General features: G+C 32.4%; 1 long non-coding RNA gene across 2 annotated transcripts; it reads right to left on the reverse strand.

Annotated features, from left to right (window-relative positions):
- Positions 1-27765, reverse strand: LOC145258142 (uncharacterized). 2 transcript variants are annotated; one of them, XR_013864053.1, is made up of 4 exons: positions 27612-27762; positions 18096-18132; positions 3650-3759; positions 1-597 (listed from the first exon to the last, which is right to left on the reverse strand). It is a non-coding gene; the product is annotated as an uncharacterized LOC145258142 (long non-coding RNA). The 2 variants fall into 2 exon arrangements; XR_013864054.1 differs by lacking the exon at positions 18096-18132 and having other exon boundaries at positions 27612-27765.
- Positions 27766-27964: the final 199 nt, after the last annotated feature.

Here is a 27964-nt window from a genome sequence, read left to right on the forward strand (position 1 = left end):
TTTATTTGGTGTAATCTCATCTTTTACTGCAGTAAAACTTTTCATAACAAAACAGAAAAATTGTTCTGGTAACGGAACAAACTTATTTTTATACACAATCTGATAAAGACAGAAATAAAGATTTTGTTCTGATAACTGAGGAACAGAATCTTTTTAAACTGTTATGAAATGTATTTCCTTCAAGAAAAAAACAAGATCTATACAGGGTCAGCTTTTCTTTTCTACAAGAGAAAGTTTAAGATGATGTACTTATTTGGGAGTAAATGTCCAGCATAGTCAACCAGGTTCATTCGAAAAGTTAAACCCCTTCTCCCAAGACCTCATTTCACCGAATGCATTCTTGTTGATTAAAAAAAAAAAAAAAAGGTTTAAAGTTGAATAGTGGAGGTCACAACAGATCTAAACTCTTTCAAATCCCACATCTATGTAGAAAAGGCTACGTGCTGTGCATGGTTATTACTTCTTCAGAGTCCGACAGGAATTGTCATAGAGCTGTCGGGTACTGAACACAGAGACGGATACACCAAAAAATGTCAGCGCTACAGCAGCAGGCAAAATGAAGTGGTCAAAATTGCGGCCCCGTGCAGAAACTTCTCCCTGGTAAACAAAAAAAAAAAAAAAAAATTTTAAGAAATTAAAAAATAAAACGAGAATATATCAAAAATTAAATATTTTATCAATATGCTCAAAAGACAATCAATTTAAAAAAGAAAAATTTTAAACGTGATAAAAATCATCATTTATCTTGGAAACAACTGCTTATAGGGATGGAAAGTTTTTATTTTCCATTGGGTAGAAAGACAATTTCCTGCTACACACGTTTTAAGTGAACAAACCAGAGAATGGAAGTCTGTAGAGAAAGAATACTTTCATATCAAATCTCGAAAATTTTTAAAAAAATAACCCATATATCTTGGATGTTCTTCAAACTTTCCCTAGTTGTTGGCATGATAAAAACTAGACAATCCCAAACATTTGAGCTTGTAACTCCAAGAATTTTCCAAAATATTGCTTTTTTACGATTTCGGGCATGTTGTGAAACATGGAATCTACATTTAGGTTTAGGCACAGATGAAGACTGGGGGGAAATTATTGGTAATGGTTTTAGCTAGACGAGTATTTTCCATGAAAATTTGGCAAGGGGGAACCTTAGATTGGAGCTCAAACGAGTACTTGCCATGAAAATAATTGAAAAAAAACAAAAAAAAAAAACAGGTATTTTTTTTTTTTTTTTTTTTTACTACAAAGAATCCAAAATTCACACAAATTCAAGCCTACCTGTCAACTAACTTTTTCACATTCTTTTCCTCCTTCCCTCTTCCGGTTTGAGCACTTTTTTCACACACAAACACCCAGGCAACCCCATTAGTCTATTATATAAAAGTGAAAATGTGTGCACTTTTGCATGTACTGCAAAGGCTTTTGGGTGGGGTACCATCTCATAATTTTTTATACATTCCCTAGCTTGCAAACGGACGTTGTGTATCTTTTATTTGAGCGACTTATTTTACAAAATTCACGCTATTCGCTATTTCTTCCTCTCGCGGGTTTGTTTGGCTTTTTCATATAAAAAAGCGAAATTGAATCCAGAGCAATGCGTCTACCTGGCACGAGTGCCAGGGACGTCCAGAAAAGCAATAAGCTTTGATCAATGTCGAGAAAGCCCTTCATATCAAACAATTGCTATTCATTTTGTTTTTTTTTATTCTATGGGGAGCTGGTTTTCCAACATCTTGGAGAAAACAAATACACAGAAAGCTTCAAGCTTAACTGGCTTGCAGCCAAAGTTAAGTGCGTGATGTTTACACACTTGTGGCAAGTCATTCACTAACGTTTTAATCGTTTAATTTCAATAATTCTCACTTCCTCTGCTCTCTTAGCATCGCGATAATACATCACGTTTTCTTTCACTTTCTTTTCCGCCTTAAGGCTTCATGTCTGAGCCTACTAACACTATTTCTCCCCCCAACACACACGGGCAACCCACTAGTCCATAATATAAATCTCACCTGTGTTTGAATGCATGTATGAATGTCTCGCAAAAACTTTTGAAAGAAGCGATGGATTTTTATGAGATTGGTATCATTTTGAAGCTCGACCCTTCGGACGACAAATATAAAAAGAAAATGGCCAAAAACATTAATTCCTTCACCCTCAACTGGGCACTTTTCTATAGGGAGGGGGCGGCTTTTTTCGCCGATATTTTCGAAAGTCATCGCCTCTTCGATTGTCTAGCCTTAATTTAAACCTACGTCACTTCCGGTTTGGCAATCGGCACAAGAGCTAATGAGTCACATTTTTTTTCACTCTCTTTTCCACCAGGCGCCCAGGCTAGTAGTTAACTGAAGATGATCATCCCATAAGAAAACTGAAAAAACTAATAGGGAATTGAAACAAATGTTTAAAAGAATATGCAAATTAGCTAGATTTTTTGCAGATGACTGCAATTCCACAACCTATATATAACAAAGTTGTATTTTCTTTTTAAACAAATAGAACAAAAAAAAAAAAAAGTATATATTTTAAAATTTGGCCCAATGTCACTTCTGTGAAACTAACTGAAATACATTTTCTTGGTTTTCCAACCTAGGACCAGTGTAGTATCTGTTCTGTCCAAAAATGTTATAGTAATGGGTGTTCATAACCATAGAATGAAAATGTCAAATTTCTACAAAGGTTTTGGGGATAAACCACTTTTCTCAATAACCACGCCTTGGATTTTTTTTTTAATATTTCACACAAACAATAGTCATGGTGAAAGTAAATTTTACACTTATGGACGTTGCTCTGCTTGTTCATCTTGCTACAGCACCTTTCAAAATTCTCCAGCTATACCTTGAAGATATTAAAGATATGTGGTCATGACTGGCTATCATATATACCCTAATTGTTTTGTGTATGGCTCCCAAGTGTCATTCTGGTTAATCTTAATTGGCTGATCCTGAGGAAAGGTTACCCCCACCCTATTAAACAGACATTCTGAAACTACATTAACTAGAGTACTCAGTGGCAAGGAGAAATCAAAGATGAAACAATGCAGAGATAAGCAGAGAGTATATACACCACCTGGTACTCCCAAATAATCACCTATTTTAGTATTGACCAAGCTCAGCATTGTTTAAATATGCCGATCTAAAGGGAATCTGTGTGTCAACGTGATTATGCCATAATAAAAGCGATTCAATATCACAGTAGGATCTTCGTGCAAGCTGCATGTATATAAAATGAAAAAAATGCAAATGCAGGATATTCCAAAAGTCTTGGGCACATTTTAACAGTGAATATCTCGAGAACTATTAAGAATATTAAAAAAAAAAACTTAATGCATTAGCTTTAAAAAGGGAGTCATCTTTTACCATAGTTAAGCAGATATCAAGACTTGAAATGTGTCCAAGACTTTTGGAGCACCCTGTATTTTAAAGCCCGACAACAATATGCATTAACAATAAAACTACGGAAACTCTGCAGATTGTGCTAGTTTTTGAATACTGAACAAACCAACATTCTCCCGTATATGTTACAAGTTTTGTTCACTTACAATAATGAACGCTTATATACTTGTGTTGCGCATGTCATTATGAAGTAATGTTACTTCAAATAAATCATTTCACTACAATTCAATAGTAAATATCTTAAAGGTAATAATTACCTGGGTCACTCTCAGCAGTGGCAGAGCTGTCCGGGAGAAATATCGGCGAAGGGAGGTTTTGGAGGCCACAGCCACTTGTCTCATAGAAAACGCCATCAAGATGGAACAACCTTGAAAAAAAAAATAAATAAATAAATAAAATAAATAAATATATAAATAATAATTAAAAAAAAAAATAATTTGAACGTAGAAATATCCTATATAGATGAAAAGACAAAACAAGACGATGGTAAAAAATAAAAATACGAAAATCGTTTCAAAACTAATGCCTCCTATTTTTTTTATTCCATCTGAATGGATCAGAAAGGATAGTAAATTGCATTAATATAATTACTGAATTTATGACCTGAAAGTTTCATCAGTTGCAGATATTGATGGTATGAAACTAAGGTACCCCTCCCCGTCATGGACAGGTGTCAGAAGCAGATGTATCATTAAATTCCTGGCGAAAGTGCATTGAGAATGGTGGTGACCATGTAGAAAAATAAATTCTGGAGCACAAAAGATTGCTCATTTTAAATGGTACCACTCCTGTCTGCATAGTTCTGCAACTTTTGAGTAGAAAAAGAAAAAAAAGAAAAAGAAAAAAGAAAAAAAAAGAGAAAAAAAAAGAAAAAAGCATTACTTTCAGAACGACCCTTATCAGTTTATTTTGTTTAAAGTTTGTCACTGTCCCAAGTTAGTTCAGTTTGCAATCATTGATTTTTGATGTTTTTTCTATTTTCATTCAGCCAGATGAAGAGGTAATGATATTGCACACAGGTCGACTTTAGCGTATGGTCTCATTTTTATTTTTACCCATCTGTGCAGGGTAGGTGAGAGAGGGGGGAAGGGTCACCGAAATTGGTATGATTTGTTCAGTGAGTTTTTGGCTCAATTTTTAAATTTAGACTAGGGGAGAGTGGAGATGCTTCTAGAAACTTGCCTATTCTATTATATAATTGTATAAAATTACATTTGAATCTGCGTCTAGATTGTGTTTGCAATTATCATATCCGATATAACGTTATTATGTTAGATTTTTTAAAGTCAGACTCAAATAGTAGTCAAGCTAATAAATCAAAAACTGCTTCTGACTAGCCAATTACCATTTGTTATCGCTGTACCATGTTAATCAGTAAATTGAATTTTAAAATTACTTTGTCTAACCACAGACAATCTCATGAAACATTTGTAACTAATAAATAAGGAAAATAACTCATTTTTAGAGTCATCTTCTCCATTACAGCTAAACTATTTTTCTGTTTAAGTAAAAGGATCAAAAATCAAAATGACTTCATCACATTTGTATGGAGGAACTTAAAATTTTGGACCATGAAAAACTTTTTTTTATATCAGTGTTAAGTTTTGCAGATTTAAAATTTCAACTTAAAAAAAAAAAAAAAAAAAAAAAAAAAAAAAAAAAAAAAAATGCATTTTTAAAAATCTTTATTCATGACAATAACAACCTTTGTGCTCTTATAACTTGATTCCATCTGTTAACGAGCTCATAAATACCACGCTTGTAAAAAATCTACGTTTTTATGTGAAATATAAATCTAGCTCATATTCAATCTCTTGTCAGGATTGAAAACTGAGACTATCTAAATGGTTTTGTAATCTTCAAAATAGATGATAATCTAAGGGAGCTAGGTTAGGGGAATATGCAGGCTAGGTCAAAATTTTCTAACCAAATTCTCCTAGGATAAGTAGTGCTGGATGAGGACAAACATTATCATAAATGGAAGATTACTCGCTTTCTCTTGACTAAACGTTTTTGGGTTAACAAGTGAGAATATTGCCGAAAAATATGAACCATGTTTGAATAATCTGAAAGAAAGTTATAAATTAAATCTTGTGATACAATTAATTAATAACAATATGAATAAAATAAATTACAATGTTTTACAATGAAAATTCTACAAACCTGCCAAAACTTTTGCACCAAACTGTTATTAAGGATTTACCACATATCTTCAAGGTAAGGTTTGATAAAGAGAAAAGAAATTACCTTCCTTCCAAGATTCATCATTTATAGAAAAACGTTTTATTATTTAATTTATTTCAAGGCAACATGAAAATTTGCAGTGAAAACACAGAACTAAAAAAATTTTTGGTCCCACAACAAAAGGAGGGTGGACCTGTAAATTCACTCGTCTGTACTTTTCTCAATAACTACGACTTGAGAGTTTTTGAAATTTTGCACAAACATTAAACATGATACGATTAAAAAAGTAACAGAACAGATTTTCTGGCAAAACTCCGGTCGACCCCCTAAGGGTGCCTTTTGGGTTAAAATGGCTAAAATTGACACTTTTGTGCTTAAAAAAAAAAAAAAAAAATAAATAAATAAATAAAAAATTGATGCCTTGGATTTTTATAAAACTTTCTGAAGAGTTGTAATTAACTGACTTCTATAATATTTATTTTATCTATACTTCACGATAACTCCTGGGTGTGCCCCAGGGTCTCTTTTAGGGCTAATAATAATAATAATAATAATAATAAAAAAAAAAAATAAAAAAAATTTTTTTTTTTTTTATAACTATTTTACTATATTTGTCAAAAATTTTCTCTGTATGCCCATTCAGCAGTTTTGCATGGTGCTGAACTCAAATTTACATGTTAAGACCTTGAGGATTTTGGGGGCTAAAGGGGGGGGGACAAGTGATGGACTTAGTCATTTCTTTTTTTGCATGGTGCAGAACTCAAATTTACATATGTTAAGGCTTAAAACTGCGCCGTTTGTTCATTTTCATCAGGATTTGACATGCCCCGCGGGATTGGGGGAGGGGTTAAATGGGGGTGGGGGGCAATGCTGAACTTAGTTATTTTTTTTTATGCCTTGTTCACTGTGTACTCACAGGGAACCATGCATGTTTCACTTGTTAATTTAAAAATTTGCCACAGAAAAGAGATGTAATCAAACTAGTTTGTAACATAACTATAGATATTGTACATTTTGATGGCAGGGGGTTGGGAAGGAGCTTTCAAACTAGAAATTTTGGGAAAGTCTGTGAAGAGATCAACATCCAGGCCACATTTTTACAGTTTGATAAAATTTGTAATTTTTTTTTTTTTTAATTAAAAAAACTTTGAAACAATTAAGCCATGAACTTTGTGTCTTTATAAACTCGAAAAAATAAATAAAGCCACATGTGTATGCGTTGACTGGTTATGAAAAGAATTGGGGGGGAGGGAACATGTTATATTGGATCAACAGATTCTTTTTTTTTTTTTACACTTACTAAGGCCCGGAAGCCACTCGAGGATAAGGGTTTTGTGTGTGTGTGCACAGTACGTTAGTGTTAGAGATTTGATAAAGTGTCTTACTTAAGGAGGCGGTTCATCAGGAATTTGTTTACATTGGACTTGAAAACATCCAGGTTGTAGTCAGGTGGGAAACGCAACCGGAACAGAGTTCCACAGGCATGTACTTCTAAGAAAAAAGTTTTGCTCATGGAATCCGCGTTTTGATTTTGGCACAGATAAGGAGTGGGGAAAATTTTTGACAGGGGTTTCAGCTAGACGGGTGTTTATCGTGAAAGATTGTCGAGGGGGGGGGGACCAGAGATTGGAGTTCAGACGAGCACCTGCCATGGTAGTAACGATAAAACAGACAGGCTCGCAATGTCTACTGTGGAAGAGAGGCTGCAGGGAAGAGAAAAGGGCATCACCCACTAAGCCACGAAGTCTATTTTGTACTCTGTCAAAGCAGGATAGGCTGTTTTTAGCAGCTCCTGCCCAGATGTGGCAACAGTACTCTATCCTTGGACGTACTTGGCTTTTATATAGATAGAGAATTGTATCAGGGGTGAGATATCTTCTGGAGCATTAGAAGGATCCTACCATCTTTCCAGCGACCTTGGCAACTGACTTGATGTACATGTTCCATTTCAGGTCAAACCCAAAAGCTTATCAAAACATGGAGCGTCCCCTAGACGAGAGCCACCCATTTCAACTGATGCCAGATGGGGATTAGAGCATTGATGATGTAAGGATAGGAGTTTGGTTTTAGATGCATTAAAAGTAACCAGCCACCTCCTCCCCCACTGTACCATGCGCTCAAGATTAGAGGAGAGAGAATCTGAGAGAACTTTGTCATTTACGGCCTTTGATGTATTGCCATAGATGGTCGTGTCATCAGCATAGATGTTAACGAATGATTTAAGTAGGTGTTTTGGGAGATCATTGGTGTATACAAATCATCTGTGGTTTAACATACACTTTTGCATGCTAGCATCCGTTGGACAGTTTAAAAAAAAAAATAATAATAATAATGGAGTTTTAAAGTTACCTATCTCTCCTCAGTTTCCCTCATGAACTCGACCTGCTAACTCAACTTTCTACATATAATCCAAAAACTTGCTTTTTTTTCTTCTTCCAATGCGGTCATACCATCAAAGTTTCTTGTTCTGCACACATCTATCATATATTCTCTCTATGCAACACATGTCCTCAACCATTACTAGTCAGGTTTTACTTCCATACATCATCACAATGCATACACATGGCTCTTAGACTCCTTGTTCAACAGGGGTTATAATGGCAGACGGTCCCTGAAACAACATCATACACTTATAACTCTTACAATGAAACTAACACCTGCTCCACCCTGTATAACGTTGCCGTTACGAACAAAAGAATAAAAATCTGGGTTTATTTTTTTTATTTTTTTTTTTTTTTAATTATTATTCTCCCATCTTGACACCACTTAAAGTCTTTTGCTGCCACATGTCCATCTAACCCGAGATGAGTTTCTTTCTTCCAACCGCATGCCGGTCCATTCTTGCTTTCATTTTACATGTCCTTTTTCTTTGATGCTCACTTTTCTTCTCTCCCTGAGCACGTGGTGTTCTTTTTTTCTATTATCGCCCCAACTTCTGCACACTTCCTAATTTGCATAGGTGCTTTTTTTTTTTTTTTAGCTACTGCTGCTAATCTATCATTTGCTGCTGCTGATATTCCCCCCCACGTGCTCATATGCACTATGTTCCACATGTGCACCAATGCTATCTCCAAAGTAAAATAAAGCTAAAAACTTCAATAGCTTTGCCACACTTTCCATAATATTTCAAGTTTTTAATTTAACAGGTAGGTCTTTCATTGTTTTACAGGCTAGTACTAAATTAGCGTCTTTTCGACAACCCATACGAACTTACAGGGACAGTTCTACAACATGGATGAATTGCAAAAGACTCGGTACAGAACCCTAATGTACTTTTACTCCAACGTGGCTTTAACGTTCTTCAATGCGACATTAATTCTAACATTTGATGTCGCATTTAAGGACGACTTTATTCTAACAAAGCCTACTCATTTCTGGGTCAATGGATTACTAAATCTAAGGAAGATAACCAGCAGAGACATGGCAAAAATAAGCATATTTTGCGAGATATAATTTGAGACACTGAAATAATCAGAACAATGAAAGAATGTTAAATGAAAAAAAATTAAAAAAAAAAAAAAAAATTACTATACCGGCAAGCGCCAGTTGAAGTTAGTCTTGGAAATTTCAACAAAAACAAAACAAATTAATCAACGAACTTAAAATATAACAATGTTAAGTAACAAAATTAACTTATTAACGTACATAAAATGAAAGTAAACAACTTATTACAATTAAATGATGTCAAGCAACAACAAAAAGTTAATAAAAATTAAAAATTGTATCACATATTGCTCCCTGATGGCAATAATTATATGGGGGAATATTTCTCCCTTACCATCGTTTCAAACAAGTTTATTTAATTTTTGTTGTGGATTAATTAACACCGTCACATTGTAACAATTTACTTTTGCTTTGTGTACGTTAAGTTTATTTTGTTACTTAACATGGTTATATTTTAAGTTTGTTGATTAACTTCGCTAATTTGTTTCCTTTTCATAAATTGCTTCAGCAATTTCCGGAACTCTGCTACAGTAATCGTGTAATTTTTTTTTTTTTTTTAACATTCTTTCATTGCTCTGATTATTTCAGCATTCCAAATTATATCTTGCAAAATATGCTTATTTTTATTCTGTCTATGCTGGTTATCTCCCTTAATGATCCGTTGACATAAGCACCCATTTTTGTACATGGAAAATGACCTTCATTTGCCCTTCGCTTATACAAAGCCTGCTAGACAACTTCACTTGGCATTCTGTCAAAAAAATTCTCCAGATAGAAGGGGAAAAAAGTTCTTATTAAACTTCAGTTTGAAATCACATTTGCATCCATAAACGCGTTTAGGCTATTAAATGATTTGCCACATCTAAATGCAAAACCGATATTTCATTATTAAACATGGTGTATAATTCATAGAAAAAAATATTTAACACAAGATGAAATAACAGCTACACTTGGCTGAGCGATTTAAACAATTCTCACCTTGGACGTTGATATTCTCCAGACAAATGTATATTTAGTTTACCTTTGACAACTAATTATTTTTGTTTAGTAGCTAAATAGAAAAGTTACAAGCCAAATCAACATGATTTTTTGGAATATGACATCTTCCTTCCATGACAGCATGTACAAAGATTTTTCAGTGTTTTATTCTTTAAAGTGTAATTCTGAACATGCGCCAAATTTTATGTTGAGATTTGAAGGTATAAAAATTTGGATTCTTTTAGATGTTTTTGTTTTAAAAACAGCCTTCGTAAAAAAAAATATATTGTTCTATTAAACTTTTGTTTAAATAATTTGACTTTGCTCGTTTTATTAAAAAATAAAGTCAAGATTGAAAAAGCATTTTTTTTTTTTTTTTTTTAATTTAATGAGCTTATTAATAAAGCTTAGGAAGAAAAAAAACTCCAAAAATATAAGCGTTTTACTATTTCTAGTAGTAAAAAAAAAAAAAAAAAAAAAAAAAAAAAAAAAAAAAAAAAATCACTCGCAACGTAAAGCCCTGTTCTTACTGTTTTAATCTTTGTATTCCATCAGCGATGACAAGGTAAAAGTTTTGAGTAATTCAATATTCTTATCGCTAAAGAACACTGAATCTTCAACCTAAGAAAACTGTCACTTTGAATTGACTATTCCTAAGCACTTATATCCATTGTGCCATGGAATTAGGTGATGAGACTATGATCACAAAGTACCCAAGGAGATTAAATAAATGGTTCATTTTGAAATTTGACAAGATGTGTTCAAATATGTTACATCAGCTGAAACATTGTGATGACGATATCCAAGATGAGAAAAGTAAATTGTGTGTGGATTATGGAGTCGGACTGTTTTCATCTAAAGTGCTAATTGCACAACGTTTTGGCCGATGTAAACTCCAGACGTATCTTATCAAACTCTAGCCATCTTTCTGTCGAATAATCCAAATACGAATTATCAATCCTCATTATAAAAATGAGGAAACGCGAGAACAGTAGTCCCAACAATCTAAATAGTCATCTAAAAAAATTCTAAAACGTAATATGAAACGAAATATGAACAAAGCAAAATGTGTGAATTCATATTTTTTGTTTGGTAAAAATCAGAATTCAAAACAGTTTTGCTCTATTTCACATAACTTAACTGTTTTGCACAATACACATCTTTATAATACATTTCGAGAAGTTGAACTGGTTTACAAAAAATTAAAATAAATATATATATATATATATATATATAGGGTTACCCCCAAAAACAAAACAAAAGCTAAATGGAGGCAATCTAGAACATATGCTGTAGAACAGAGAAAAAAAGGCCAAAGACCCTAGTGTTTTGATGTGATGTTTTGAATATTATAAACTAGTAATGGCCAAAGTTTCATTTCATTTGGACAAAACACTAAGAAACGGGACCTAATACAAGTTGGGGCCCTTTTTTGGGGGGGGGAGGATCACCCTATATATATAGATATATATATATATATATATATATATATATACACACACACACACACAATCAGTATTTACCTCAGTGTCGTGATATATATTGCTGGTTAGGTTTCTTAGAAAAAAGAATTTCAAACATCATTATGTTAACCAATTTCATCTTTAAAATTAAAAACATTTTGAAAATCAAGTAAGAAAAAGTAAATAAATGTCGCCAGTAGCTCGCATTAAAAAAGGAACTTGTTGAAGCATTTCTTAATGTTAATATTTCTATTATTTTTAATACTGGAATCCTTTTCAGAATTTACCACTTGACGAAGGCCAGAGGAATAGTTGGCCGAAACGTGAAAACAGCTAGAAGAGGAGGATAATAAATATATAAATACATCGTTTAATTTTTGTTTTATGTAAAAATGTAAATTAAGTTTATTCAGGTTCTGATGTATTTCAGTTATTTTATGGACGTAACCGATAATTGCCTCCTAGTGAACCAGAAAGAACATTTTAGAGGCGTCTTTAGATACTTTGTAAAATTTAACCTTTATTGAAATTTCCAATTCAAAGAAATTGATTTTTCACATTTACGTTCATTTTTTATCAACCCCCCCCCCAAAAAAAAAGATTTTTTACCATCAATTCTTTCCCTGTATCATCCAAGCCGAATCACTTCCCCATCTTCTGCAGCAAAACAACCAAAGGCATGGTCTTTACTATTTCAGCTTTTTCTTTCATTGTACCAACATTAAAAAGATGCAAGTTTAAACATATTCTGTGGAAATTTTGCTAGATGACGATCTGCTCAGCCTCCAACTACCATTAAGATAGAGCATACTTCTACAGCCGAATGTCCTTCCCATCACCGTGAGCCTAGCTTTTCCTCAGGATCAGTCAATTCAGATTAACCAGGATATGACACTTGGGAGCCATACACAAGACATTTAGGGCATATATGCTAGCCAGGCATGACCACGTATCTTTATCTAATACCTTCAAGGTATAGCTGGAGAATTTTGAAAGGTGCTGTAGCAAGATGAACAAGCAGAGCAACCTCTATAAGTGAAAAATTTACTTTCACCGTGACTAATGTTTGTGCAAATTTTTTTTAAATTCAAGGCATGGTTATTTAGAAAAGTGCAAACAAATGAATGGACGAACGATTTGGGGGCAATTTCATGCCTATAATATCCCCGAGGAGGGGGGGGGGCAGTTATCCCGGAAAATCCGTTCTGGCAAAAAACTTCTTTTCACCATGACTAAGGTTTGTGCAAAATTTCTAAAAACTCCAAAGCATGGTTGAGAAAAGTGTAAACAAATGAACAAGATATCTCCTTTGTCAGGAGAACCAAAAATAGTATTAGTTTGGAAAATTTCCACTTTAAGCTGCATCGCACAGACCGGAAGCAACCAATTGGAAATGGAAAATGAATGAGAGATTTTATTTATCTCCTTTTCATGGCAGGAAGATTAGACAAGTTTAGGCAAGTGGTGTTTAAAAAAAATCAGTAAAAATATGTCCGACATCCACTTTGAATGAATGCACACTTGTTAAGTTAAACTGCAGGATCTACCAGATTGTTTTTCACAAATTTTCAAGGGGGGGGGACTTTAAAATCCTTTAAATGCAGTAAATCAGGTTTATGTGGGAAAAAATACTGTTTTTTTTATTTGTTATTAACAAATAGATTTAGGTTACTATTTTTGTAAAAAAAAAAAAAAAAAACATTTTTTTCGCCTTATGCATGGAAAAGATTGAAGCAAACTTCAGTAATCTGCTGGTTATCTATCTATCTAGGCACATTTCTTTCAGAATTTGCAATAAGGGTTTTTCAGCCAGTCTTCACACCACCATAATGACTATGCCATAATCAGATGAATATGCAGTAACAAACTAGAGGAAAGAATCACATCAACCATGTTTCATTAAAAGCTAGATATTGGTGGAATTTTGGATACATTATGTACTTGGGATCAAGCGGTTTGGTCATGTACAGCCTGCAACTTTCTGTATCATTCCATAGTCTATCTGGATACCACAGGTACTAGTGTATGTGATCCGTCAGGGACCTAGATTGCGTGGATAAGTAATTTGACTGTTTGCACTGTGACCAAGAAAAGGTGTGACATGTTGCCACTATACCAAAATCAAATGATGACGATCACATCTGAAGAGAGGGGGGGGCATTTTTTTTTTTTTTTTTACAGCTTGCAATTTTGGTCTCCAAACTGGGAAGCCTTAAGAATTAATTCAAATTTCATTAAAGTTCTTGTTGATTTGTATCCAAGTTTTCATGGGTGGGCCAACTTTCTACTTCAAAATTTCTACATTTTCTCTCAACATGCTCGACTGATTACAAGCTTGACGTGAACTCTTATACAAGTTTCTGAATTTTTTGAGATGAGGATTGATAATTTGTATTATATAAACTACTGTTCGCATTTCAGCCAATGTAACCTCTGACCTTTCGATGTATGAGGTGCTTTCAATAAGTTTCCAGACATTTTGTACATGCATTTAAAATTGTTGTGGACTCTTGGAAATTCAGTATGTTATTGCTATACATACTATGAGATAACTGACTAATTTTTATGATTTCAGGTTCAAATGAACAGCTACAGCAGGATTTGGAATTCACCCCACTTAAGCCTGATTATCACAATTGATGAATTTTAAAAATGAAATCTGGACTTGAGGACACGTTAGAAGAACAATACGCAATAAAATTCTGTTTTAAACTTGGAAAAAATGCCACAAAAACATATGTAACTTCTTAGACTGCTTTTGGACCATCTTGCATGAATCAAGCATTAACCGAGCATCAGCTTTTGAGTGGCATAAAAGATTCAAGGAAGGCAGGGAGTCTGAGGGATGATGAGGTGTAGAAGGAGTAATGAAGTCAGAACACCAGAGTTGATTGGTCAAATAAAGAATTTTATGGCTAAGGACAGTCTTGTATCTATAGAGACAATAAGTGAACAATTTGATGTCAATGTGGAAACTGTACGGACAATTATTTGGAAGGAACTGAGGACACGAAAGATCTGCACAAAGTTTGTCCCAAGGGTGCTCCATCCTTGTCACAGACTATTTGACCAAGATGGGCATCAAGATAGTTCCTCACCCCCTATAGTTCAGACCTTGCTCCCTGTGACTTTTGGTTTTTCCTAGGCTCAAGGAAAACCTTGGAGGCTGTCAGGAGATAATTGAGGCGATGAAAGAGGCTGTGCCGAGGGTTATTGACATGATTACACAAGACGACTTCTATGGGGCCTTCCAGAATTTGTTGGAATGGTACAGCAAGGGGACTAGATTTTCATGTGTGTACTATCAAGAAAAGTGCTTACATGAAAAAAGTTTGGAAACTTATTTAAGGCAACTCATCTTGTCCAAGGAATTTACCCCCATTGATTATGTAAAGAATTTAAAATTTCATACAAATTCTGGAGTTTGACAAAATACACCTTAAGGTCGGAGGCTACACTGGCCGAAACATGAAAACACCAAAGATGAGAATAGTCTGAATGATCCAAATACAAATTTTTAATACATTTCCAATAAATTATAATTTTAAACAGATAAACCGAGTAATATCGTCATGCATACTATTCTTGCAAGAGTTCAAAGTTTCATAAAAGTTCAACAACTCCCCATATCACAGTATTAAGATTATGTATCTATAAACAAGTTTAAGGTTCCCAAAATTGATACTAGAACTGTTTAGGGTGATGGATAAAGTACTAGGTAAAATTTAGTTATAAGTGACTTTTTTTAACATGGGAGTCACCACTTATCAAGGCCTTGAGGCCACTCGAGGATAAGGGTTATTGAGTGTACAGTAATCAATGGGATAATATCGTAGTAGTTATTAATGGAAATTTGGTAGATTGGATTACTTAAGGGGGCGCACTTTTGGGATTGTAGATTCAAGATACACCAAAAGAAATGTATAAGAGGTTATATTGACTGAAATGCTGTATATAAAAAAAAAATAAAAAAAAATCAATGAGAACAAATAAACATTTGTTTCTGAAATTGATCTTTATTTTCTAAACTACTTCAAAATAAGACATACTCGAAATGTAAACGTGCAACATCAAAAAGGTTACTAAGACAAAATCAGAATTACTAGTAAAGCAAGCACAATAGTGAAAATTTATTTAAATAAAATTAAATAGTTAGAGAGAAATGGGTTTGAAAAGTGATGATTATCATTCGTTAGGGCATGCCAAAGATCAACAATGACAAAATACACGGAGTAAAATGAAAATATTTTTATTTAACTCCTCTTCAAGAGGTTGGACACAAGGCCAAGTGCAGTTTTGAAAAGCCAACACAGCTTCATCAGCATTCTTTAGTAAGGGTGTTATATAATAGGTCAAACACAAAGTATTTGTTAGTTATTGATCTGTCTGTCGATCTATCTATACATGTATTATCAATGTATCTCTCGATCTGGTTATCTATCCATCTCGATCTATCTATCTAACTGGAGAGATAAGAGATGAACATGAAGAATGTTCATAAAATCTGTCAAAATTAGGTAGACAAGTTTACCGGAAGTAACTGGTCAACTGACAGAACTATGTAGGTTACGGGGATCAGGTTAGCTGGGGAGAGGAGTTGGAATTTGGATGTTGAGCAGGGCAGATGGTTTAACAAGTCGCCCCCTCCCCTCACTGGGGGAGGGGGCTGACGTGTGTCAAATAGAGACCCAGAATTAACCACGCAAGCAAAGATATTCACTTTCCATTCTTCTGCGAAAGACACCTGGAAAATGAATAAAAACTATAAAACCAACCAGCGTTCTTGGAAGTGAATGAATATTCGTCTAAACAGGTTCCAGCCTCTCCAAGAACAAAATGAATTCCAGGTGGACAAGATCACCGACGCATGAAGTTAAGGTATGTCCAAAATACATGTACCACACACACACACACAAACAATTAGATATGAAAATATAAATAGACAGCAACAACATGATTCTAGGGTTTAAATAGTGAAGAATCACCAACAATAGGCATTTAGTGACACGTATACACATCAGGATGAACCAAGTACGCATATTGACATATGGTACCATGGTACACATTACACAAGTATATGCTGTATTATGTATGATACATTACACGACGGACCCCCTTTTTAGTACTTCATAACACAACAGGGGTGCCTGAGACAACTGAATTAACCCCTTCCTAAAAGAGACAAAGCTTGTAGGTTAGACATGATGAGACTGAACAAAAGCATATCTAGCCCAACAGCAACAAAGTCAGACGATTGTTGAGGACATATCCACAACTGGTAAGAACACACCTACTACAGCATTGTGCCAGTTATGGTAAGCGAAAGTTAAAAAGTCACATCTGGATTTAATGTGTTCCATTTCAGATCACGAGTGAGGATCAGACCGAGAAGTTTGTCAAAGCATGGTCCTTCCAAGATGAGAACTATTCATTTCAATTGGGGTCAGAGCATTGATGATGAAAAGAGAAGCTTGGTTTTAGATGCATTAAAATTAACCAGCTACCGTTTTCCCCATTGCATCATATGTTCAAGATCAGAAGAGAAAGAAACAAAGATCTTGGTCATTGTTGGGCTTTCAAGTGTTGCAATAGATGGTAGTTTCCTATTTACTTGCTTCCCCATGAGGGCAGAGTTAGACAAGGTCGGTTTTTAATGTGGGGAAAATCAAGTTCCCAAAAGGGGCACTCTGGATAGGAACAATGATGAAAAATTGTCTCAATCATGAAAGATTTCTCCTCCATTAACCGAGGACAGAAAAGGTGAAGTGTAACATCAGAACAAATACTACACTGTGATCTTGGCCCAAAAGTCATGGTAGATGGTAGCGTCATCTGCATACATGTCTACGAATGATCTAAGAGTGTGATTTGGGAGATTATTGATGAAGATGAGGAGAATTGGGCCTAGGATGGAACCCTGAGGGATGCCAGCATCAATACTAGGAGTTTATTATTTCTACTCATTGACAACTACTCTTATATTCCAGAGAGAAAGGATTTAATAATTGAGATTTCCAACTATTCCATAGCTTGTGAAGTAGATCTTGCGCCATGCCTATCAAAAGTCTAAATAAAAAGTCATATTTAACATGTAAAAATCAAAGATATTGCCAAAACAAATCAGAATTATATTGGCAGATCAAACAATGAAAATTCTTGTAAATAAATCAAATATAATAGAGCCCCAGGATATGGCATTAAAAATTAGTAACAAAATACAGTACAGTATATAATGCACATGTATTTAATCAAATAACATTATAAATAACATTGTAAGGTGGGGTAAATACCATAACCAGGGGTCCAGAAAAACATTGTATTCCACATCATAACCGAGAAAAAAAAAAAAAAAAAAAAAAAAAACCTATCCCGGTGTTCTACTGTAGTATTTCATAGGGAAATCGGTTAAGAAAGCGAGGAAGGGTTTGATTATTATCCATGATCGCATGCCAAGGAGAAGCAATCAGCAATGTTGACAAATTACAGGGAGTGCTAGGTTCATGCCTGAATGATTACAAACAAACCTCCAAAACCAACTTTAAAATGGCTTGTTAATCAAAATTAAAGTTTTACCAACTAACCTCACCACCATAAAACGATTTGAACAAAAGCAATTAAAAATCGTTTAACTTACCTGATCCTTAAAATAAAGCCTGACGTTTGACCACAGACTGTAAGATTAGAAGTTTGCATCACTTGTCACATCGTATAAAAACGTGTCAGTAAATAAACAATTTTCAACCATTTTATCGACCTTAGATTTATAGGCCTTGTATATTGGTATACGGCACAATCATGTTGATACACCAATTCTCGCCAGCCAGATCACTGAATTTTTTTTTTTTTTTTTTTTTTTTTTTTTTTTTTACATGGAGGTCACCACTAGCAGTATCAGAATTTTTGTAGGAATTTTTGACACCCCTAACACGAAACTGCGAATACAATATAAAAATCTCGTAATTTCTGTTAAAAGTGGGTTATTTATTTTCTTTATGGATTATACTTCCAAAATAAACTATTACAGTTGTTTTAAAAGTAATAAAAATATTTTTTTTTTTTTAAAAACAGTAATGAATTTTCCGAACTCAATATTTTTCAATTTTTAAATTTTAAAAATCTATCAAAATTTTTCTATTGATTCTATTTTTACGATATTTTCAGGGTCAATGTGAAATTTTATGTTCTTTCCAATAAACCGAATATAATATTTTAGACAAACGTTTTTTTTTAAATTCACGCCCCCCCCAAGTGTCACCCATTTTCAACTTTCTCTTAAAAAGTAAATAATTAATTTATGTCGTGGAGTTTTATATATCACAAATTGAAGAGAAAAGGTCAATAAATAATATATTCAAATTTAAAACAAAAAAAAAAAAATCGCTTTTTTAGAAATTTACCTGTAAAGTCCGAAGTTTAAAACCTTATTTTATAAGAACACATTGTTTCTTTTTGTCTTTTTTTTTTTTTTAATGAAAACCTTGGTCCTTGCTCCTTTAATTGAAAAAAAAAATTAGGGCTTGAATTACATTTTTCGAGGAGTTATAAGCTTAGAAAGATAGGGGGTCGAATAATTCACGCCTCTCATTTTGAAATGTCTATTAAAAAGTAAATAATTTATGTCGTGGAGTTTTATATATCACAAATTCAAGAGAAAAGGTCAATAAATAATATATTCAAATTTAAAACAAAAAAAAAAAAATCGCTTTTTTAGAAATTTACCTGTAAAGTCCGAAGTTTAAAACCTTTTTAAAAAAAAAAAAAACACATTGTTTTTTTTTTTTGTTTTTTTTTAATAAAACCTTGGTCCTTGCTCCTTTAATTGAAAAAAAAAAATTAGGGCTTGAATTACATTTTTCGAGGAGTTATAAGCTTGGAAAGATGGGGTGGAATTATTCACTATTTTCACGAAATTTCTGACACTGCTAGGTCACCACTTATCAAGGCCCAAAGGGCCATTCGGGGATAAGGGTTATTGTGTGTACAGTAATCAATGGGATCATGTTGTAATAGTATTGGAGAATTGATAAAGTTAAGCAATGATGAGTCTGGCCAGTAACAGATGGGTGACCATTTGGGAAGCATAGATGCTGTATTTACTGCATGGAGTCGTAGAAATTTCCGTTGGTATCTGGGATCGCGTTTAACTCATGGAGGGAGATGCAACCCCCCTCCCCTCCGAATCAAGATGGAGAACAGGAAACAACCGTCTTTACTCGTCTTCCCGAAATTACCACGGCTCTCCAATTTGGAGGGTCGTGGTCACCGACGCTGTTAAAACAGCAGAGTCGCTGCATGCATGCATATTGGTTGCAAAAAATTACTAGCAGGGATACTCAACATCACCCAGATGCCCTAGCTTTACTGTGTATGATGATTAGGGCTAAGACAATAGAATAGTCTTGTTTTGACTCGAGTATATATCAGATAGGCACAGTTAAGCAACCGGGAACCACATTACTCTATGTAAAAGCATGTAAGATATCAATGAATACACAGTCTAGAGTTAAAACAATGAAAAGAATATGCTGTTGTCCTAGCCCTAATGAGGATATACTTTATTATTTAAGAGTCCATAATTTATAAATTGACAAATTTGGTCCCATGAATGGCTGTGCTCACAAGTCCTTACATTTGCTGTATCAGCCAGGCATAGATGAATATCAATCATGCGCATGAAGTACCAGTGAATAAATTATATTTTTCAGTGAATTATATTTAATTTTTTTTATACAAAAATACATTTTTACTAAAATTAAAAAATAGATTCATTATATTGTGATTGTTAATAAATCCTGAAAAATTCATTAAAATTGGTTGATTTCCTGAATTTTAGTGAATGCTAAAGATAGGGGCCAAAATGTTTATGCATTTTGGGGATCAGCCATTCATTTTGTTAAATTAGATTATGTTTAAAACCTCAAAAATAGTATATTATAACATGTAACATTTTCTTTCAATTATCTGATAGAGACTGACATCAAACTATGAGGATTACTCATGTTAAAGAAGAAATTATTTTGCTCATATACTGAACGTTATTGCACCATGGTAATGTAAAATCTCTTCGATTTAGAGCATAGCAATTGAATCATTTTGATTCAAACAATAACCATTTTCAGGAACTCATAAATTTATGCCCATTATCAGTCGATAACTTGAATTTGAAAAGCATATAAGATTATCTTTAGAAAATACTACCACTAAATAATTCTTCTGGGTAAAATTCAACAAAAATAGGGATTTCAGGTCAAATTGTAACAAAACTGAGCTTATTCAGTTTTCACCCAAATATTTAATTATAATTGTACAAATACTTTTTTATTCTTAGGTAAATAAAAAAATTATAAAAATAAAAAAAAAAAAAAGCTGTACACCATAATTTGTACAAATTCATCTATTTGTTTTTTTATAAAATAAAAAATTTGATTCATAAACCATTTGTAACCAGCATTATTATGACTGAATTAAAGTTTGAATTATGTCCTTTGGCCCTAGACCTGAATGCAAGCAGAAAATGACAGACGAGACATTTCGCCATTAAAATGTTTTTTTAATAAAAAGTAGATAAATTTGCGTAATTTCTACTGTACTGTCTTTTTTTAAAATCTAACATGCAAGCATATAAAATTTTTGTACCATTTCCTTTTATGAAGAGATTTTAACATTGGAGTAAAACTGGAAAGAATGTTTTTTCTTCAAAACTCTAAAAACAACCGAGAAAATAGTGTTAAACGATGTGTAACATTGTCTGAGGAACCCACACGTTGCCTCAGTCGCAAAGTAGACAAAGAATAGAAAAAAAAACTTCCAACTCGTTTTTCGGTTGTGATCTGGAACGTTCAAGTTTTTAAACGTGATCTTTTTTTTTTTTAACCAGTGACAGCATTTCACCTACATTTGCATAAGCGCATCTGCAATATGTTACAGATATATTTGACATTGATCAAAAAATAACTAAAAAAAACTTTAACAGGCGCAAAATGATTTTTTTTGAAGTTTTTTTTCTAGGGTGGGGGGGGGGATATTTCCAAGATTCTGTAAACTTTTTGGTGAATTTCAGTTACACCAAATTGACATTTTTTTTTTATTTTTATGAATCAAGATATTAACCAGATTCTCTTTGCAAAAACGGGAGAATTTTATCCAGTTTTGTAAATCTTGATGTTTTTTTTCTTTTGAATAACTTAATTTTTCACGAAAGGAAACCTGCATGGTTCACCATGTAACACCAGATGTACAGGATTTAATGTGAATGCGATTTGCATTCATTAGCGAAAGGTTTCACTTCCATACATCATCAAAATGCATACGCATACCTGTTAGACTGCCATTAAGTTGACTGCTGGTTAGTAATGATAGAAGCTCCCAATTCTTGCAATCACAGTAGCTCCTACATCAATGATATCACCGAGGCAACAAAACCTCAATAGCATCACCATGCAGATATCCATCTCCATTGGCTTACGTTTTTTTTTTTTTTTTTTTTGAAACACAAATTGGTTATCATTTTTCAACCTACCAATAATAATGCTTAAAATTATTTTAAATACAAGATTTATGATATTAACTGATTAATTAATTATTGATTGAACAAAACTGCCATAAAATTAAAAAAAATTCTTTAGTAGAGAAAGATTGAAAGCAATGTGTGGTAGTGGTGGTGGTGGGGGGGGGGGGGAAATAAGCACTTAGAAAAATAGAGTAGAAAGTAGACCATAGTGTACGCACGTGACTTTCACCCTCATTTTATGAGCAAAATTTCTGACAAAGAGGGAAGAATTGCAGTTTTCTCCCCGAATTTGCATCCCACCTGCCGTATTCTCTTCAATTATTAAGAAATTGTTTTTGCTTATTTTTTCAATAAATAAATTGTAGTGAAATTAATGATTTTAACTGATTTTTGTACTTAAAAATGCACTTTTTATTTAAAAAGGATTAACTTATTACAACATTAATGAGAATAGAGTCATGTAAAAAAGTAAATTCTATTCTCATGTAGCAGTGTCAGAAATCGCCATTAAAAAATGCGTGATAAAAATTTGAATACTTAGATTTACTATCTTTCTAAACTTATAACTACTTGAAAAATGTAATTTAAACCCTAATTTTTTTTCAATAAAAGGAGCAAAGACCAAATGTTAAAATAACAGGTTTAATAGCAAAATATGCAATGTTTTTTTTTAAATCGATTTTCTTTAACAAAGATTAATCAACAAATTTTTAACTTACTTCGAATATAATCAATATATATAAATTCCAAAAAAAAATCACTTACCTATAAAAAATACTAATCAATGGGTACTTCCATTCTTCATTGTTAAGAATTTATCCATATTTATATTTTATATTCCATGTACTTTTTAAATAAAAGAATTTTTTTTAAGTAAGGATTCAAAAATACGATATTAGATGGTCACAACTGGAAGAAAGAGGGAGACAAATGTCTCACTTTCTTCCAGTTGAGAACTTTGGTGGCCTGTAAGCGCCAGAATTAATCTTTTATTTCTATTTCTGGCATGTGTTTGCTGTAAACAAAAGTTTGTTTATATGGGCCACCGTACTTTAAAAATGATCAAATTTCACTTATCAGTTTTTGCCGTTTAAAAATTTCCACTCGACCAATTTTGCATTTTTTTTTTTTTTTATTCTCTTAAAGAAATACATGAGTCTTTGATTTAATATATTTTATTTCTTTATGGAGTAAAATTTTTTTTTTTTTAATTATAAAAAAAAAAAAAAAAAAAAAAAAAAAAAACATTGAATGAAGCAGAAAAATTGGAGGCATTCAATCTTTTCAGGACAAAATTTTAAAAATGTGAAGTTTCACTCAAAAATCAACGTGGTTTTTAAAGTTAAACTTTTGACTTTACAAGTAAATTTGCACAAAACTATTCTTTTCTGTTTTACATTTGATTTTATTTATTGATCTTTTATCTTCAATTTGTGATATATAAATCTGAGGTGAGAAAATTATTTTCATTTTAATAGATTTCAAAATGGGGGGGTAAAAAAAAAAAAAAAAAAAACGTTTGTCTAGAATAAATATTATATTCGGTTTATTGGAAAGAGCATAAAATTTCACATTAAACCTGCAAATATTGTAAAAATTGAACCAATAAAAAAATTTTGCTAGATTTTTAAATTGAAAAAAAAATTAACTCCTAAAATTAAATTCATTTTATTACATAGAAAAAAAAATGGCTGCATGAGTGCACGCAGGCACTTTGTAAATAATTTTTAAAAAAATGAAAAATAATATTTCTATTATTTTTCAAAAAAAAACTTTAGTTTATTTTGGAAGTATATTCCATAAAGAAATTAAACAAACCACTTTAAAAAGAGAAATTACGAGTTTTGTATATTTTATTCGCAGTTTTGTGTTAAGGGTGTCAAAAATTCTCAAAAAATTCTGACACAACTAATTCTAATGAAATAAACACTTCCTTTTTATTACAAAAAAATTAGATTACCTAAATTAATTTTTTATAATCTTCAAAAATACGGGAAAAAAAAAAAAAAAAAAAAAAAAAGGTATGTTACATTTCCTCTATAAATTTTTAACTAAAACTGAGATTTTGGGGTTCCATAGACGCTTTGTCTGCGATTTTGAGTGTGCGAAGCCGAGTCTGTTGCTAAATTCTCACTTTTGGGAGCTAATTTATTTTTATGTGAAAACAAGTTGATTTTTTTTATATTTATTATATTTTAATTTTAGACTTTAGTTTTGAAATAGTCTCAGATTTTATCTTTTAAGGAATTTTTTTTTTTTTTTTTTTTACAATGAATTAAACTTTCAAATTTAGCTTAACTTTTCGGGTTTCCGACGCTGCCATGAAAACTTTCCATTATGACTTTCACGTGTAAATTTGTTCTTTTTAGAGATCCCCCCCCCCCATCCCCCGAATTGATGGATTTTAACATGCGTATTTATTTGCTTCCCCCACTGAGCTTTAATATTTTAAACACAAAAGGTAATCGGGAACCTACAAATAAAAAGCCGGTTTTTAAAACCATATGCCCCGACCAGTTTCCACATGTAAATTGCACGTACCCAATTAATGATTACTATTTCCTGTTAATTTCAGTGTTTAAGAGTTCATCAGTTAAATATTTTCAGACAACTACCGTTTTATTTATATAGATTAAAAAAATGGATTTTCTTGTAATTGCTAACGTATCCGTTATGGAACTTCAGTTCTCCGAGAAAAAAAAAATTTGTTATGAAATTGATCAAAAGGTAGCCATGTTTCGATTTTTAGGAAGAAAAACTAGTATTTAAGATGGGGAGGGGGTGTTGGCGCTTTAGACAGACTTATCTCCCCATGGCGTGTTCTAAAAATCCAAACATGGCTGCCTCCAGCGCGCTGTCATAAAAACGTGCTTTTCAGCTGTAAAAAAAATAAAAATACTCGATCAAATTAAGTGAAATTTTTTCCAGAGATCTTCAGTCCAAAACGGATACGTACAATATAACTTTTTTTCGATATTTTCATTTTTTAATGTCTTGATTAAACTGTACAAGTACCCAGAAAATTTATGAGCATGTAGAAAAACTTTTTTACCTGGAAAAGACCAAAATGTTCACGAAATTAATAACGTTATACGTTGAAATTTCAGGAAATTCCACGTTGCCTGGGAGTTGGTAAGTATTATATGTTGATCGAGAAGTGTTTAATACACTAGATAGAGCAATATATTTTTAGATTTGACATGAAATAAGTCTTTCGACTCGAAGTTAGCAGAAAAAAAAAAAAAAAAGTGTTACGCCAAAATAGTGTCCGAAATCCAGATATAAACGTACTTCCTGGTTTTGTTTAAAATTAAGTTAGATTTTTTTTTTTTCTCATATTGTGATCATGGAGTTCGGATATATTACCGAGGAAAAATGCAGGGCAGGAAGCATGATTATATAAAAAAATTAAAAAAAAAAAAAAAAAAAAAAAAAATTCACGCAATTTATATTTTCCTGGGCTAATTTTATTTTTGCATTTTCATGTGTACGAATTCAACTTGCTGTAATTTAATGTCTTTTTGATGGTGGGTATTCCTTATGACAGGCTCTCAACAGAAATCACATTTTAAATACCAATGAACCGGCCTTTTGCCTTTTTTTTTTTTTTTTTTTTTTTTTAAGTTTTTTGGTGCTTGTTAAGAAGATAGGATCGACAGATTGATTTTTCTTCTAAATATATTGTTTTTTAAAAAAAAAAAAAAAATATGACGTACTTATTTTGTCATGTCGAAAATAGTAATATAAAAATTACGAAAATCAATAGAGTAGGAAGTTATTTATAGTTAAGTAATTTTTACCGTAAATTCGGCAAAACTGCATTTTTGGTACTTATGCACTTTTGTTACCATGCTGAAATAATGGTTATTATTTAGAAAGTAGTTCTTAATATGAGTGGGGAGAAGCGTTTTGTAATTGTGTATTTTTACCTAACAATTTAATAAGATACCTTAAAACTTGAAAATATTTTTCAAAAATAGCACGGTAACAAAAGTGCATAAGTACTGCATTTGTCTTAGATGTTATAAAATAGACGATGAAGAGTTCACATACATACTCGGAACGCAAACTAGATTAATGTGCTTCAGACATTTGTAGCCTTTAGCGAAAGACTTTACTAAATAAACAAAAGCAAAAGCAGTTAGATGAATTTTCGTAATTTTGGGATATATTACTGTTTTCGGCTTAAGTACGTAATATCGTTTTTGCTTAAAACGATTACCTATATATATATTTTTTTTTTTAAATATCTGTCGACTTTAACGTAACAAGCACAAAAAAAAAACTTATTAATCTGTATTAGATATTTTTTTAAATGTCCAATTTCAGTTCGACAGGCTCGAAGAAACCCCATGTGGAGAGAGCACTGAAGAAGCAGTGAAAGCGAAGCAAGCATGTTGTATTAACAATCCACAGAGGCACGAAAAATTTGTCAAAAAACAAAAATATAAATAAATGTAATCAGAGGCGAGATAAGTTACGTTTTTACCTAAATGAATAAGTTTTGTGTTTTTATATCGGTTCGAAAAATCCGAAGAACACAAAAAAAAAAAAAAAAAAAAAAAAAAAAAAAAAAAAAAAAAAAATGGCCGTGAGATTTTTGAAGTCTCAAAGACTTCAAAATAAGAAAGAAAAAAAATGGTGGTAGAAACCAACCCAATAAATGTTACTGTGACATGGATAGATTTCTACCACCATTTTGTTTCAGTTCTTATTTCGACGTGATTGTTGAGACTTCAAAGATGTAAAGAGATATCGGACCATTTTTTTCTTGTTCGGTAGCGTTCATTATTTTTTTTTAGGACCGATTAAACATTTTACATGAAATAAAAACACTAAAAACTCATCCGGTTAGGTAGAAAAGTAACTTATCTTGCCTTTGATTACATGTTTTGACAAATTTTTCGTACCTCTGTGGATTGTAATACAAACCTTTTTAATACTAATGCAGATTAAAAACTGCGCATTTTTTAAGATGAGATTTTTAAGTTAAAATTTAATTTTTACAATAACTTGTTTATTAAATTGTTGGGTGAAAATAGAGATTAATTACAAAATGCCGTTCTCATGTTAAGAATAGGTTTCTAAATATTACTATTATTTCAGCACGACCCGTATTCTGCATACGGACTCTTTTTAAAACCGTCCCATGATACTTTCTGGTTTTAATTTTTTAAATAAAAAAAAAACTCCAAATATGATGGCTTATTTTTGTTTGTCTAAAACATGAATATTCGCACGCGCATCGGTTTAGTATTTCTTTTATGCGACATTTTTAATTCGTAAAAAGGTACCCTTTTATTGTTAAATATTCGAATGGATATTAAAAAAAAAACACATAGCAGAAAATATTTAAGTAAGTATTAATAAATATCAATATTTAAGGCAAAAACAGACACTTATTTAAAAAAAAAAAAAAGAAAACATTTTTTTTTTTTTTTTTTGAAACGGAGTCATGTTCTGTTCGGTGTAGCGTGTCGGAGGTTAAAGTCAAGGAGAGTCTCTTGATTAAAATTACCATTAACGTTACAAAAAAACAAAGCAATGATTTAAACAGGTTTTTATGAACAGTGATATATATATTATTTTTTTTTAAGTTGAAACCGAGATAAAAAAAAAAAAAAAAGTTTTAAAAATTACCTTTTTCTGCTGCTCAGGACCGGCAGGAGTGCGTGGGTATCGGCGACGGCTACAACGACACTGACTTTCCTTATTTAAAAAGACGTAGTTTTAGTTGCCAAGGGCAGAGAATTATGCGTCGTGGTTATCTCCCTTTGTTAGAGAAACATATATTACTCCTTTCTTTTCACTCTTTTTTTTTTCTTGCTTCATTTCTTTTTCTTTTCTTTTTCCTTTTTCTTTTCTTTTTTCCTTTTCCTTTTCTTATTCTCTTTTCCTTTTTCTTTTCTTTTTTCTGGTTTTCTTCTTTTCTTATATTTTCTCTTTTCTTTTCTCCTTTTCTTTTTCTCCTTTCCTTTTTCTTTTTCTTCTTT

Source organism: Euprymna scolopes, chromosome 33 (assembly GCF_053919585.1).
Source record: "Euprymna scolopes isolate OS-2025 chromosome 33, ASM5391958v1, whole genome shotgun sequence".
In the NCBI taxonomy this organism is placed as follows: Eukaryota; Metazoa; Mollusca; class Cephalopoda; order Sepiida; family Sepiolidae; genus Euprymna; species Euprymna scolopes.